The sequence below is a fragment of the Vidua chalybeata genome, chromosome 4, assembly GCF_026979565.1.
Source record: "Vidua chalybeata isolate OUT-0048 chromosome 4, bVidCha1 merged haplotype, whole genome shotgun sequence".
NCBI lineage: Eukaryota > Metazoa > Chordata > Aves > Passeriformes > Viduidae > Vidua > Vidua chalybeata.
Window position 1 is genome coordinate 54525230 of NC_071533.1, and position 16071 is coordinate 54541300.

At 39.8% G+C, this 16071-nt stretch overlaps 1 protein-coding gene and 1 long non-coding RNA gene across 2 annotated transcripts in view; one reads left to right on the plus strand and one right to left on the minus strand.

Moving 5' to 3' along the window:
* Positions 1-5273, plus strand: part of LOC128786699 (uncharacterized) — a 39287-nt gene extending 34014 nt beyond the window's left edge. Inside the window, exon 3 of the long non-coding RNA XR_008430448.1 lies at positions 4941-5273. This is a non-coding gene — a long non-coding RNA (uncharacterized LOC128786699). The remainder of the gene's footprint in view (positions 1-4940) is intronic.
* RBPJ (recombination signal binding protein for immunoglobulin kappa J region) overlaps positions 1-16071 on the minus strand; it is a 140467-nt gene that overhangs the window by 113415 nt on the left and 10981 nt on the right. The window lies entirely within an intron of this gene.

Genomic DNA, 16071 nt, shown 5'->3' on the forward strand with positions numbered 1-16071 from the left:
GCAAATGCTTTGTGGGTATGAGGTACCATATTTGCAAAACCAAGCAGACGTGGCACTTCAGTGCCTCTCTCCTCCCTTCTGCTTTAACAAATTATCATCCTATTGAAACAAGCAAGCTGTTTGGCACAGTTGTAAGTGTGGTTACATAACAAGGCCAAAAAAAGCAGCTCCCACAAATCCAAACCACAGATTAAGTCCAGTTTTAGAAGATAATATGTACAGTAGTGACAATGAGAATTAATGCCATAAGAAGGAACAACTCTCTGGCTCCATTACTCACAATAATTATGTTTAAAGGCTCATATGTAAACATTTCAAAATACAATAAAAATAGAGTACAATAGTCTAGATGGCATTTTCCATTTATATCTTTTCACCACACCTATAATCTCACACTGGAGGTAAGCAAACTAGTTTGTACTGGGCATTCTTTCATTCACCTAAAAGCTGTCTCTGGAAGCAGTACTTAACAGCATTTTGTGTTTACATACACACACAAAAAAAAAAAAAAGATAGAATAAGGAAAAGGAAGAAAGGCTGTAGGCTCCAGAACCAGTGTGTCTTGAACGTCTTCTGGAATGGTCCAAAAAGTGCACCTATAGAGTCTTAAGTAGCCTTTGCTGGCCCAGAATACCACTGGGTTCCTTTCTCAGGCACATATTTTAGAGACAAATGCACAGCCATGTTCCTCTACATATGGGTACTGAGTTAGAAGTGTTTGGAGATTTTTGGTAGGTAAAACATTATTTGTCTCACTTCATTTGGGAAATGCTTCTCATTACCTTTTCCAGCAGTTTGAAATAAGTAATGAAAGAGCTGGTTGGCTGTCAGATAAGCTGAATATATGGGGCTCCTGAAATGTGTATCCTCAAGTGGAACTTGACAATCATCTAGAACTTTTTTGCTGTTTACATTTGTTTTGTAATTTTGCATTATCATTAATAATGAGGCCAGGAATGAAAACTAAAAGATGTGTGCTTTGTTCATAGGAATTAGAACAAGAACGACATGTCTTTGGCTACACTTGAATGGAACAGTAGTTAAGAATATAATCAGAGAAAAGAAAAAGAACTTTCTGAGGCTGTAAACTATGATATACACAGGCTTAATAAAGTGTCACATGTGTCTTGAGATTCTGGCCCTATTATGTGCATTTATTTTTTAGTCCCAGTGGCTGATGTAGGAAAAAATCTGCAGCTACCATTTTATGAAATACTTGATAGCTCTGGAAATGATTATGAATGACAACAAAGAGAAATTAGTTTCAGACATTCCAGAAATAGAGTCAGAGTTCTCATTTAAAACAAAACAAAACAAAAAACCCACTCAACAAATAAAGCAACCCATTCTCCTAACACTAAAGCTAAATTGTAGTATATGAAGCACAAGAACTAATTCCTCATTATTACACTAACAGTTGTCTTACATATGTAGCGAGCTTGAGTGGTGAGTAAGGACTAGACATCCTTGTCCAGGACAATTTCCAATAATTTTTGAGTCTACACAACTCTTTGTCTCTGAGAACAAATCACAGAATGAACTAATAGAGGGTGGCTGCATAGCTATTCAAAACCAGAATCTTCTAATGGACCAGAGACCAATAAGAAAGTAGTATCTGAAAGGTTTTCACTGGAAGTGGTCAAACAGAGAAAGCACACTGGCAGAACAAGGTACGTGGCCTACAGATCTTATGCACAGGACAGAACACTTTGGAGTTGCTGATGGGAGTGAAACCAACTTTTCTGGTTTGATTAGGATGCTACCAAGCCAAAGTTTCACTACTGCTTTCTCAGTGCTTTGGAGTTTTCTCACCAAACAGGTCTGCTTCAGAAAAGAATCTCATCACTGGAAAGTTCACTCACAAACAGATTACAAATAATGTACATACAAATAAACAGCAGTCCAATGACTTGATAATAATACAAATAAACAGAAGCCCAATGAATTGATGCTAATTGTCATCAACATGTAAATTCCAGCCTGCATACACTGATAGGGTAATTCACCATAGTTCAGAGGTGGCTCAAGACCAATGAAGCAGAGAGACAGAAATCATTCTTTTAAAAGTGTTGCACAGTTAAAACCAGAATAGGAAGTTCACTACAGAAAACAGCTCATCAAGCCCAGGCAGTTTAATTACAGTGAAGCCCTGAAACCTCATCATTGAGGAAACATCAAGATACAGAACTGGTAAGATCAAGTAAATCCACATAAGGAATAAATGCTTCATCTTTCAACAGATACCATTATCTGTTTCATCCCATCCCATATCCACATGGCAAAGCTTAAGAAAAGTACTAAAAAATAGAACCATAGAAAAATGAATCAGTTTTGTGGCTTTCTGTATTGGTAACAATGCAGAAGAAGTTTGTCTGCCAAAGACGGAAATAGTGCCTCAGTCAGAGAGATTCACCTATCAAGCTCTTTGAAAAGTAGGTAGTTTTTCCACTCCTCAGGAAGGAAGCATTATCCCCATAGATGTCTGCAATTGCCCTCTCATTTCTGGGCAAAATGATTAAAAACAGAGTAATCAGAAAATGCCAACAGCATACAAGTGCCAGCTTTCTGGAGGCCTCACAGTCAGGGTTCACATCAGGACACAGAATGGAGACTGTCTTTATTGCCACTCTGGCCATCACTAATATAGAAAAAACCCTGATACTCCCATATAGAGCCATATGTAGGAGGGCAATAAGCCATGAAAATGCTGGATTCAGGAAAAGGTGACCCTGCTCCTGGTACCTGCAATGTCTTGTTTGAAGCAGAGCTCAGAATGGTGTGTAATTGTATCTTCTGTCCAGCCCTTCACCTGCAGAGTCACACATACCCTTTTTGTAAATCTCTGGTAGATACTCCAAGGTGACAGAGGCATAGCTGATAACATTGCAAGGACATTCATTCTCAACTGTTACAGCTATTACTACTATTGCAAAGACAAAACACTAAGAAGAATTTAGCTCTCTGGTAAAGTATGGCTGACTGGCTCAAGCTGAACTCCAACAAGACTGAGTCAGTGTTTGTCAGACTGGGAAAAATACTTTAAGAGCCTCAAAATACTCCTGAAACTTTAAGAGCTCTCACAGCCATACAGTAAAACAGGGTACTGACTGATGCCTTCATAGGTGTGGATGGCTAGAAACATCTCTTCCCTCCTTTGGTCTGCTGGAAAACTTGTTCCTTACTACTTAGTGAAGAGCAACCCATACCTTGGTCAGATCAAAAATCAGGCAGGTCCATTTGCTGTAGCAAAACAAATGCAACTTTTAAGCACTGACACATTTCCTCTGTCCTCTTTCTCATGGACTCAGACCTCTGTGTAAAGGTGACCTTCCAAAAGCTGTGGAAATTGGTTTGAAAACTGGAAGCTGGTTTGAAAACTTGCTCCTAATTTCTAAAGCAATTGATGGACTGAACTTCAGAAACTAAAATTAATTCTGATCAACAAGTATCTGCAGCTGCTTTATCCTCTGGGCCAATAAAATCAACACATCAAAATCTTCCTCCCCATCATGGATCTCGTCTCAAATAAAACCCAAACTAATTTACAGCCCTGCAAAGAACTCTACCCTGAGCACTTAGAGTTTTCTAATGAGTATGGCAATATACCATGATATTTACTAGGCACTTTGATAATTTTTAGAGATAGCATTTCCACATCATGGTAATAGATAGTGATACTGATGCCATAAATAGCCAAGCTCAATATTCAGGAGGAATGAAAACAGAAATATAGGCAGGCAAAAGAGTGATGCTAACAAGAACAGCCGAATAAACATGGGAGAAGCTGAAGGAAAAGGAAAGCCTTTTTTTACTCTTGTGGAAAGAAGGTGGGCAAGAACAGAAAGGCAGAAGCACAAGCCTATGAAGATGAGCTTCTCAGCTCAATGTCCTAAATACTTCTCAATTTTGTGGCAATATAATGAAATTTTATGTTTCCACTAGGAAACTTGGATAGTTCGTATCACTTTTAACATGGACCATCCTAACAATAAAAATAGAAGAGGAACAGCCTGTGTATTAGGGCCAGAGTGAATGGGACATTTTTCTGCCATTCTGGTGATACAGAATGGCTGGAATGGACCTTGAATGTGTCTCCATGATTTAACAACCTGGAATCTAAACTGACCTTTCCCCCTTTCCTTCTATTTTTTTTTTTTAATAGTTCCCCAGCAGTTCTCAAGAGGTACTCCTCCTGCACTGGTACTAATCACCATTTCTGTGCTCCAAAGAATTAAGCACTGACTTCATTGCATGGAAAGTCTTAAAAAAAATGTGGAAGTGTGTGTGTGGGGGGAAGTAATTTCAAGTGATATTCCAAGCCCCTCCTCCCTGGCTCCAAAGAGTAATTACTCATCTGGAAAAAGAAACAACACTGCTATTTCACTGTGGCTTAGGACCTTGGGCCTGGTTTCATGTTTCAGATTAATGCTTTCTGTGCCTTTTGGAGATTCAGAATAGCAAAAAAGCCACCCTTCCAAGAGAGTTGCATCTATAGATGCAGGGCCTTCTGGAGACATGTATTCCTTGCTGCCTTTTTCCTATTTTCTGGCATCCTATTGAGACACATAGCTATTTTCCTCCCACTTGAATGAACTTCTAACCTGCATCTACAAAGCCACATCTGTTCTTCCTGACCCTCTGTCCAGGCCTCCAGTCACACTGTATAGAATTCTTTGTTGCAACATTACTAATAAAGGAAAACAGATTCAACCAAACAGTTTAGAAATGAAGTGACAACACGAGCTGCAACTAGTCAACAGAGAAATCTGGTGTTATGATATCTTATGATCCTACCTAATTCTAGTGCTAGTGGCATGGCTGGCTAGAATCCCAAATCTTTAAAAAAGGGGTCAAAATTCTTTCCTCAGCATATTATTTTGTGTATCAATTAGTAACACATAAGTATTTCAGTTATGGTTCTACAATTTTTTATATTCCAGTGTGGTGCTGCAAGAATACAGACACACCAGGACAATGGTGAGATAACCCACAAGGAGAACTTCAACATCACCCATCATTCTGAGGAACAAATTGAAGCAGGGCAACACTTTACAGAAACAAGACAGCCTGAGACCAAAATTTGAAACATGAGAAAAATTCTCATATTGTGAAAATAAATTAAAGAATAAAAATTTCCAGAACTAACATGATCAAGAAATTATCAGCAGCTAAGGAAAAAAAAATTATAACAGTGACTCAGTAATATAAAATGTAAAAATAACTTATCTTTCCAATACAATAATGACTCAGAATGAAATAAACTATCAACTCCATGAATACCTGTATCCTCATTTACACATGTTTAAAGAATTATGGGAAGAAATGGATATAAGTTAAATAGAATTCTAAAAACTTTCAGCTCCTTCCTTTATTAGTATTAAACCATTCTAGAAATGGTTTAATATAGGAATTGCAAAACTCACTTAGACACAAGGTCCATTTAGACCAGAACACTTCCATTTAAGTGTCCAGCAGGAACACTGGAAGGCCCTGCAAAGGGCACAAGAAGCCTCACAGAAAAAAAAAATTCAAATGTGGTATAATTTTAGCCTCAGTTTCCACCTCAGCTCTCCATGTACTCTCTTCTTCATCACTTAATAAAATATGTGGGTCCTTTTCAAAAATCTGAGTGCTCTTCAGTATACCAACAATAAGAAGCCATACTGCTATAAATTTTTTCAGCAATAGACAGTTTATTAAAAAAAAAAACACGAGAAGATTGAATTCCCAAACCTCTGAGTAGGACATTAACCTATAAATCCCACATACACAGTTGCCAGCAGTAACAGATCGTAGCAAATAGACTGTGCAACGTCAGATCCCACTGTCTGCCCTCTGCTGAGAATATTATAGACCAGGTGATTGTCTCTGTGAAGTCTGGAAATGCTTTCAATAGTGCAAAAGCAGACACACAGACACACCTCAGGTCTACCATATGTGTAGAATAAATACCTGGTTGATTCTGAAAAGTTCAGAGCTCTTAAAAATTCTGGCAATGTGCATTTCACTTCTGCTTAACTAAGGTAAGCCTACAAAGTGTAAAAGTGACGTCTCACTACTTCAAATAATTGTTTCCTATTTCAACAACTCAGAAAATTAAAAATGTTTCATTGATCTCCAACAGGCTGCCTAGAGACAATCACGAAGACTCCTACAAAACTTTGCATATTGTCACAGTCTAAGATATCCAGAGGTGAAATATGCCATCTCTTAGCTCTTTAACACTGTAAAGTAAATCAATCTCCAAAAAAATCCAAATTATCACTCTCTTTTCCTTATGAAAAGTCAGATAGCTCACTACAGCAATAACAGGACTAGTTCACCATATAAGTATATAAACAACTCCTCATTCTTTTTGATGTCTCACATCCAAATTACTCTTTCAAACCTCCAAAACAATTCAGCCCTACCTAATGACAGTCATAAGAGAAAGTCAAAAGCTGCTGTGTAGGTGAACCTTAATTTTTCCTTCCATAGGTGCACAAGGGTCTTTTTGTTCTTAGAATGATGACACCAGTACCACCAAAGTGGCATCATCACTTTCTCCTACGTGTTACTGAGTCTCAACAGGTACTGCATAAAAACTTGCTTCAGTCACAGCTATCTTGCAAGAAATTCAGCTTCTGTCAACACTAAACTTAAGGTTTAGCCTTTGTTTAGTAGAAGATATTACCCTTGGTCTACCTCCAGAAAGTGGTGGGACTTTGTTCTTAGACTTTTGAAATCTTCTGGGACCTACCATAATTTGCAGTTTCAGGGAGCTGTTTGAAGAACTATGAACCAGGTTCCTAGAGAATAATGCAATATAGTGACAAAATGACCTGGGCGGGGACATAAATTACAGGGACAACTGAATAAAGATGGCTCTTGTTCCTTGTCTAATAGTACAAGTTCATATCTCTAGCCAAAGCCACAATAGTTAATTGGTTTCTTTTTCAACACAAATAAGTTCACTTAAGGAAAGAATATACAAATATTTTCTATCAAGCAATGAAATTTACCCCAGAAAAAACTACTTCCTTTCTTGAAGCCATGAGAGATTCCAGTCCCATGCCCTTGCAAGCTAAGAAAAACACAAATCCTTAGAACAAATAAAACAAGAGACATCAAGTTATGTAATTCTTTAATGAAACACTTAAATAAATCTGAGATTCTTAAGGAGAGTTTTGTAGTGACTTGGTCAGTTAACTATGTGCTTGGACTCAACACCTTTTGTTTCACATTTTGTCTGCTTTCCACTTTGTGGCAGCAAAATAATTTTTATTCAAGATCACTGAAATTGGAGAGAAATTCTACTGCATGTGAAAAAGAAGGAAATATATCCTGAGCTTCAGTTTGTGAATGATGGGGCAACAATTCAAAAGCTTCCCATTTCAGTCCTGCATGCCCAAATTATTTCACTGGCATTTTGGCTGACATAGGTGAATAAAATAATCTGAGGAATCCAAGCTTGAAGTCTTCTAACACCAACCAAACATTACTGCCAGTAAAATGTCTGGATCTTAAAAATTGAGGTTCATCCAAAAGAAGTTTAGGGATTGAGTTAAAATACCTATTGAATCTTTTCACAGAAAATTTTAAAACAAAATCCAACAAAAGATTTCAAGTTGAATTTCATTTGGGTGTTTGCTCATTTCATCCAGCTATGGAATTTAAGAAATTTAGTAGAGTTATGGGGATGTTTCTTCCTTTACTTTTTTCATGTCTATTGTTTAACTTACTCAACAAACTTCCTTCCAGTTGGGAAACTTAGGGAACAACAAAGCATTATGACTGTGGTGCCCTTGATAGTGATGAAGTTATGAAGTTATAGAACAGGAAATAAGCTCTTTTTACATGATGATAAAATTATAAAATTTTATGGTACACTTTCTTAAAAGGAGGAAAGAAATAAGAATACAAAACTAAATATTTGCCCCTTATTTTTATAGGAAAATTCATTTAATGTCAAAGTCCATGATGGAATTGCAACAGGATTTTAAGATTTTGTTTTAATTAGCTTTCTTTTTCTTCACCTGCTGTATTCACTACTCTGTCAGAGCTAGCATGCATGAATTTTTCTTGCACAACACTTGCAAGAACTTGAACATAATGGCTGAAGACATTTGAGGATCATGACAGATTTTACATTTTAAAAGTGAAGCGGTAGCAGCTAGGAGAGTGTAATCTACCAGACCACCAGGGCCCACAGATTTCTAGTGTGTTGGGGTAATTCCTAGATTAATTTCCAATTTGCTTCATATTTGTGTCATATTTTATTTCTGTCATCTGTATGTTGTTTTCCTTTTTGCTACCTTTTCTTTACGTAACCTCTTTGGTCTCAGATGGGCATTCCTCATATTTTATCACTGTAATGCCTTCAAAACAAGCAACTTTACTGGTTAAAGTTAGTTAACTGTATCTAAAACATCTACAGAAAAATAACATCAACAGTATCTCCCTTTGTACCTGTTGTGAAATGCGAAGTATTTCTCCTGAGCAACATAGCCCAAGGTCTCGGTACTACTGCTCTTTCATATTGATCACAATTCCTTGCTGCGGGAATTCTACCTAAAAAAATTATTAATCCCTTGCTTTTGTCTTCTTATTTCTCTCCAAAAAAGGAAATAACCTATTTCAAGAGACCAAAGATTCCTCACTGCCCAGGAGTCATGACAAATTCAGCCCTGGGGAGGAGCAGTGGCTCTATGTTAGCCAAAGTATACACTGAAATGCTGTTCTGGCACTTATGGTTTCCAAAGAAGTGTCATATGAAAAGATGTCACTTGGTACTTGATAGTTTAATCAAACCCTCAGGGATAGAAGACATTCATTATCTTGTAGTACAAAAACATTATTCCCTTCCCAAAGTGACATCATTTCAGTATGACAAATGCATCACCCTTTCACTTTTCTGACTGGAAAGCTAACACCAAATAGTTCATCAGCAGTATCATTTCATCTTTAAAGCATTGTTTCTTGGGTGAAAAATATTGCACAAATGAATAATATTGCCATGAGCACGGAGGTGAAAGTCAGGCCTCTGAAACAGATTGAAGCCTCTCCCATCCTGCCATCTTTTCCTTAGCAGTTGTTAAGCAACAGGTTATTCTCAGGTCTTACTTACCTAACCATGGCATTGGTTTCCTTTTACCTGTCTACAGATGTTTAGGTCTCTGTGAGATCACTTTTCACACAATGAGTGCTCAACTCAGTGTGCTTGGTTTTCCATTTAAATGTGCTCTGCTGAGGGGCAAACTCAGTCTGGGTTTGCAGGGAGACCTCAGTTCAAACCAGCACAAGCATTTTGATATATCCAGAAGGCCAGGCTGGTGCTGAGGGTTTGCACTCACCTTTTACAAATGGCTCTGCTTGCTGCCTGGCCAGATGATAATTTCGTCTGGCTGCACCCAAGAGACATCAGTGCTCCTGAAGCATCTCTAGCTGTCCAGGAACACAGCCAGACTCCAGAAGCCACCCTCTTCTGGGAGAAGCATTACAATCCGGTATTTGATTAAATCCCAGGTTTATGACCCAGAGAAAGCCCTCAGGGAAGCAGGGAGCAGGCAGGTGTGGCCATCCCCAGGCCGACAGCAGCTGCCAGTGGGACCCCTGCACAGGCTGGAGCTGGTGCTGCAGAGCCGAAGTGGCCCTGAGGGCTCCCACATTTCACCCTGTCCAGGACCCCATTTCATTATCCCCTGGGGTCATTGGTCCCTGCCCCAGTGACACCGCAGCAGGACTGGTGTCCAGCTCCCCACAGCCCTGCCCTGCCCGGCCACAGCCACCACGTCCTGGTGCAGCCCCAGCCCTGGGAGGATGCCTGGTGCCCAGGGCGGGCGCCCCCAGGCCGCCTGCTCCTGGCAGGGGCGGTGGGACAGAGCCTGGCTGCCAGGCTCACAGCAGTCAGCAACAATCAGCACCATCCAAAACGGGGGCTCTCGCCAGCAGCCCGTCAGGCAACAAAAGCATCCTGGCACCATTTTAGCTGAGGAAAACAGAAAGAGCTCTTGGAGCTGCTGTAAAGCGTTGATAGCTACCAGCATGGCTTTCATTTGTTTCTGAGAGTGTCCTTACATGCAGCCATTACTATGCAAGGGGTACATTTCATTGCAAACAGCTCCGTTTCTGCTTTAGATGGAAGCTTCTTGGGTATTTCAGAGGGTCTGGTTAACTAGGGTTTGCTGAAAATGGCCATTCCAGTGGTCAAGGTCCATGGTGCCTGGGCCAGCACCCCTGCATGTAATCAGCAGATGTCATCCCAGTGGAAACCCTGCAGCAAAGTGTCAGTTTGGGAATAACACTTGGGATGCCTGTCCCTTGAAACATAGTGAGAGAACGTCTGACTCCCAAGAGCAACACAAAGCTGTCATACATGGTCCTCTGGAAAGCTGGGCCCTTAACAAGCACACAGGCATTTAAACAAGGTGCAAGATTTGGCTTAGACAGTGTTTGCACAGGGCAAGCAAGACACAGCACCCACTCCCAAGGAGCACTACAGCTTCTGGCAGCACTGTGCAGACCCTGCATGGTTCCTCAGCGGGGTGCTTGGGAAGAAGAAACAAAGCATGAGACAAAGAGAAGGAGACACAACAGACTCTTAGTCATAAAGCTTAACAAGGGGTGAATGAAAGCAGGGTGAAAATATGGATTTTTGTCTTGATGTACAAACACAGAGGTTTCCTCCTTTCATGTGGAAGTGAGAGCTTGGCCATGCATGGGCAAATATTGCATGGAGTTTCATATCCCCCAGATTCATCCACTCATACAAGCATGTTTTGTACCACGGACCTGTGCTGCTCTCTGGCACACCGGCTTTTCCCCACATGGCTGGCAGATATTGTAATGGCATAGGTACTTCCACAGTGGTTTAGTCTCCTACCCACACTTTTCTGAGTGATAGCAGAGAGAAGAAAGGAGAGAAGAAAGGGCAAATACCATAAATCACAGTATTCTCCAGCAATTCTGCTTTGCATGTAAGTTCAGAAAAGTTAGAAAGGATTTCCTCTCCTACACAGGGCCATTTTCTCCTTATTCATATCTGTTGGTTTGTCCCAAGTTGCAATCCTATGATCTCACAACCTGCAGTTTTACCTTTACTTGTGCTTTATTGTTCAGCACTGCATACACTACCTTGTTCCCTTGACCTGCCTATGTGACGTTTAGCTCCACTGGTCTTCCAGCTCAAGCCTGTGCCATCTTGGCATAAATAGGTGCTTAACTGCACACCAGCACTCCTCTGTCCAGGAAGCCAGTACACTGACTCACAGGGTTTATTACAAGGTCCATTGCAGACAGATGTTTTGGCACTCAGGGCCAACTGGAAGCTACATGGCCATTTTAGAGAAGTGTTAAGCCACAGCTGCAAGTTTATGAGTTGGGCTTTGCAACCTGCTAATTACAGGCACAGTTGAGAGCACATACAGAGGAAGCTCCTATCTGCTGGTGAGTGACCACACAGCTATAGATACAGTATAAGGAAGTGAGTAACAATAAGAAAAGCAACATACAAAAATTTGCTGGAATGAAGATACCTGGTACGCTTCGCTTTGATGAAGTTCAAAGATGGGAAATTCGACTTTATGAAATCCAGCAATGAGGAAATAAACATGTATCACTGTAATAAGGTTATTAATCACAGAAGACTGAATGTCCTGTTTAAAATGAGCAGGATAAGGTAATAAAGACTATCAGTGGAAAGTGAAACATCACAAAAAAGTGGGCTATCAAATAACTGATTTTTTACATGACAGCTTGATCTGCATTAGTGGGGGAGAAAAGTGTTTTTTGACAAGTAGCACCTGTACATCAAAGCAGACTGCAGTTTATTAGGTTATTATCTCTTTTATTAGATTAAATCAGACTACGTGTACCAAGCCTCGGATATGGAGAAAAAAAAATGCAGCTTCAGAGGATAACAGGTAAAGTTTCCTGTGAGCCTCTGGAGCCTTCCTGGATTCTGCCATGCTTAGATCTCAAAGCTTCATTGGTGGTTCATCTTACTCCACCCTTCTTTGTCCTCATGCTTCCCAGCATTTGGTGCTGTTGGTAGTGATTAGGATCTGTTTAATGTTCAGGTGACTTAAATTACTCCTTCATGGCTGATAGCCACCTCCTTCCCACCCTCAGCTAAGATGTAATACTTCTCAATAGATGAAAAGCATGTATGTCTTGCCTGGACTAAGATTTACTTACACCCCCCAGAGATGTTTCAGGGTGAGGTATTTTACTTTACCCTGAAGTTAAACAGGAGCAGGCATTTAGATACAGACTTACTTCATTCTGTCTTAGGGAAGAGAGGGATAGGATAACATAGGATTAACATGTGCATTATCTTACTTGTGCTTGTCACAGACATAAGTTTTTACTATTCTTAAACTGTTCAGGTTCCTCATAACATGGAAGAGGAAGTACAGCCTGCTTTCTGTGATTCCTTTCATGTCTTCACTGCCTTGTAGCTTCAAGGCTGATGCTTTAAATCTTTAACTTCTTTTCTTCTAATTTTCCTCCCTAGGGTCTCTTTCCTCTTTCAGGCTTACCTGTAAAGCTCATCAGGAAGTGGTGGTAAGACCACAAGTCTCAATACTTGAATTACTAGCCAGGCATCAGCAAGTATCTGCCTACACACAACTACACATCTGCAGGAAGGAAGGGGTGAAACCACCTTAGATTGAAATCACAACCTGCCCGGCTGTAGCTCACAGTGCCTTGTAAGTAAAAATGCAAAAGATACATATAACTTGCCAAAAAAAGTCTCTGTCTTACCACTTAATTGTACATGGCAACTAAGGGAGCCCAAACACTGTAAAAATCAGTCTAATATAGGAAGTCTCTTATGTGATGAGGGACCTATAATACAGTGTACTGTCTTTATATTTTCCTATGCACTCAAAGGATATGCATCTGGAATGGTTACACATTTTCAGCTTATAAAAACTAACTGTATATTTATTAATCAATAGAAGTCAAACTAATTCCTGCATCCTACATCAAAACCATACTTTGATAATCAAATTACATGTTTAACACTAGCCCATAGAATGTAAGCTCTGACAGGTCCTGATCCAGCCTCCTCAGCTTCCAGTGAAATTCAGTCTCATTCAGCCTTGGATTAAACTTGAAGAACTGCACACAGCAAAATGGTGTGTGGGGGGAAAGGGCAGGAGAGCTGCAGCCAGCACACCGGACTGTGTTGTCTGACAGCTTTCCAGGCACAATGTCGAAATGCCCTGAAGGTGTTACAAAGTGATACCATGCTAAGTAAAGGCCACTAAATGGGTTTGATCTATTCTGACAGTCTCAGTTCTCCACAGCTAGAGGGAGGGAAACAAAGTGTCATATGGACAGATCTCCAGACACCATCCAGTGTGTCCACCTTATTATTTCTTCTGGCTTTTGTTTTTTTTTTTTACACAGGCTTGGAAATTTATATTATTTCTTTCTTCTTTATCGTAGTTGAAGATTTACATTCCTCCTCAATGTGGTCATTTGTCATAGATATATTTTGGGTTCCTATCTGCTAAAAAGCATAAAACCGCAACAAATCCCATATCATAAGCATTGTTCAGTCCCTCCCAGGGTCAAGCAGTCTCGCAGAGCAAGTTATTGCATAGGGAGGACTCTGTGATGTGCAAACCCCATCTGCCCCCGAAGTGTGTGTGCAGCACCGGGCCAGCAGCGTGCTGAGCCACGCCTCTGTTCCACGGAGACACTTTCCACGTTTATTGTTCTTGATTAGAAAAACATCCCAAATTTTAGAATTGACATTTAAGACTGAATAAAGTTCCAGTTTGGTTTTATCAGGGCAAACTTTAAACTATATTGTCTAATAGCTTTTGTTACTGTATTTCCTTTATGAGTGTGAGTGGGAAGAGCATTAAGGAAGGCTATAAATCAAATGCATACTTCTGGTGAGTGCAGGAAATCCTTTATGTTTCATAGAAGTAGAAATAAATGTGAATCTATTCACATTGTCTACATTTTAAACATCATCCAAGGTAGTATTTCTAGAAGCAAAACTATCAGAAGAAATCAAAGGAAAAAAAATCCCCCTAAAATACAGTGGTGCCTAAAGCACTAATTAAAAGCCATTGCCTCCTACACATATAAGACAGAAGAGACACAAAAAAAACCCCCAGCATTTTTGTTTTCTTTTGTTTTTTTGAGGGGTTAGGGGATAAAAGAAACACCATGGTGTTGAGATTTAAGACAATTCTCTTAACACTGATGGCGTGCCAGCATGTCCACTGGAAAATAACCTGCCCTTAGTGACTAATTCTCAACAGAAAACTTGGCTACTTGCCAAAATGTACATATCCCTACATGTATGCAGGAAATCATTTTCAGCAAACCCAGAGCTGGCCTAGCAGGATGGGAGATTCTGAGCAAGGCCCCATTGATACATTCTATTGGAATGGGTTAAAAGACACTCATAGCACATGTTATGGATGACACCAGGGAGAATTTAAATATGCAGCATAATGGTAAAGCAATTAATAAGAGCAGTTGCTAACAGTTGCACAACAGAGGAGTGTTTTAAAATTCCTGTGCTCTTTAACAATAATGCGGAGAGACGCTGTGAAGGGGAAGGGGGGGAAAGCCTGGCATGGAAGGGACATTCCTTCAGTTCCTCTCAAAAGTTTGAAAAAAACCTCTGGATAGGAAAATACTATTGAGCAGCCAATTCTTTCCACATTTGGCTAAGCCCAATGCCCAAAATACACAGAACACTACTTCACTTTGAAAGGATTGCAATACTCCTATCTGAGTCATCTGAAAGCAAATAAAATGAGACCTAAACAAATAAACCTAATTGTGCATGGAAACAAATCCAGCTCTCCAGCTTGGCCATGCCTTTGTTTTTGTTAGTTTAAAGCCTACATATGCCGTTTTAGTGGCATCAGGAGTTATACAAATATTGACAACAAATTGCCAAATGTTGTTTTTTTCCCCTTTAGTGCAGAGAGTAAAGAAGCTGGGGTAATGCTTCTAGGAACCTTCCCCAGTGCACTGAACCAAATCACAGCTTGATGGGATCCACTCCAGCCTCTTCTCTGAAGAGTAGACACTAATGAGATTGAGGTTGTTGATTGTTATCGTCAGAGACCTTTATTTTTCACTCATGAACTCTGCTGAACACAAATCCAGGCTTTCGAAATGTAGCTCAAATGTTTGCACCATAGCCAGGGCATTGTCACATGCTCTGTCCTCCACCCCATGATTTGTTGCTAGCTTGTGTCATCCTTAACCTGCTTCTGGTCGTTTGGCCAGGAGAGAAACAAATAATGATGACAACTGAGAAAACCAAGCTGCTCTCTGACATCGTTCTTTTAAAATGCTATTGCTACTTGCTGGCTGTGGAGAAGGGGCAGTTGCCTTGAGATAGAAATCACTCATGAAATCCTGCTGTCATCTGTCAAAGGTATATTTCCATCAAGTTGGTCTGAATCCCTAGCAGCTTGATAGAAAAAATGAGAATATGTCAAATCTTGATCTGTCACAAGCCAAAGTTAGGAAAAAGATATTTACATTTGACTTTTAAATGAATCCCAGACTTTCCTCTCACAGAGAGCCAATAAATTAACACATTTTCTTCCTCTTTGCTTCACATTCACAAAACACCCTTAACTTTTATTATTCTATCTGGCTGGATAACAAGGTTTTCATTTTGCAAAACAAGAAATTTTTAGTACCAGCAAAAAAGAAAAAGAGGAATTTTAGAACTGGATAAAGACTCAAGAGTTTTCACACAAAGAAGCCACAGAAATCAGACTCATGCATCCTCCTCAAAAGCCTGACAGTTAAGACACTTATCTACAGTACTGGAAAGATTGATATTGCTGTTTCTTCTTATTCATCCAGAGACCTTACAACTTGGTTTTGTACATCTCAGTGATCACCTAATGATCAGGTTATTGAACACCCTACGATATACTTCTCTTTTTCTCCTTTTCATCAGAAATTGCATTCTACACATAAGAAACTCCTCAACGAATTGCATCACAAGTACTGAATTTCCATGAAAAGTTTCAGGGTTTAGTGTTAAGATCCCCAGCAAAAAAAAAGCTCTTGACTAATTGTAAACCTTGTAGC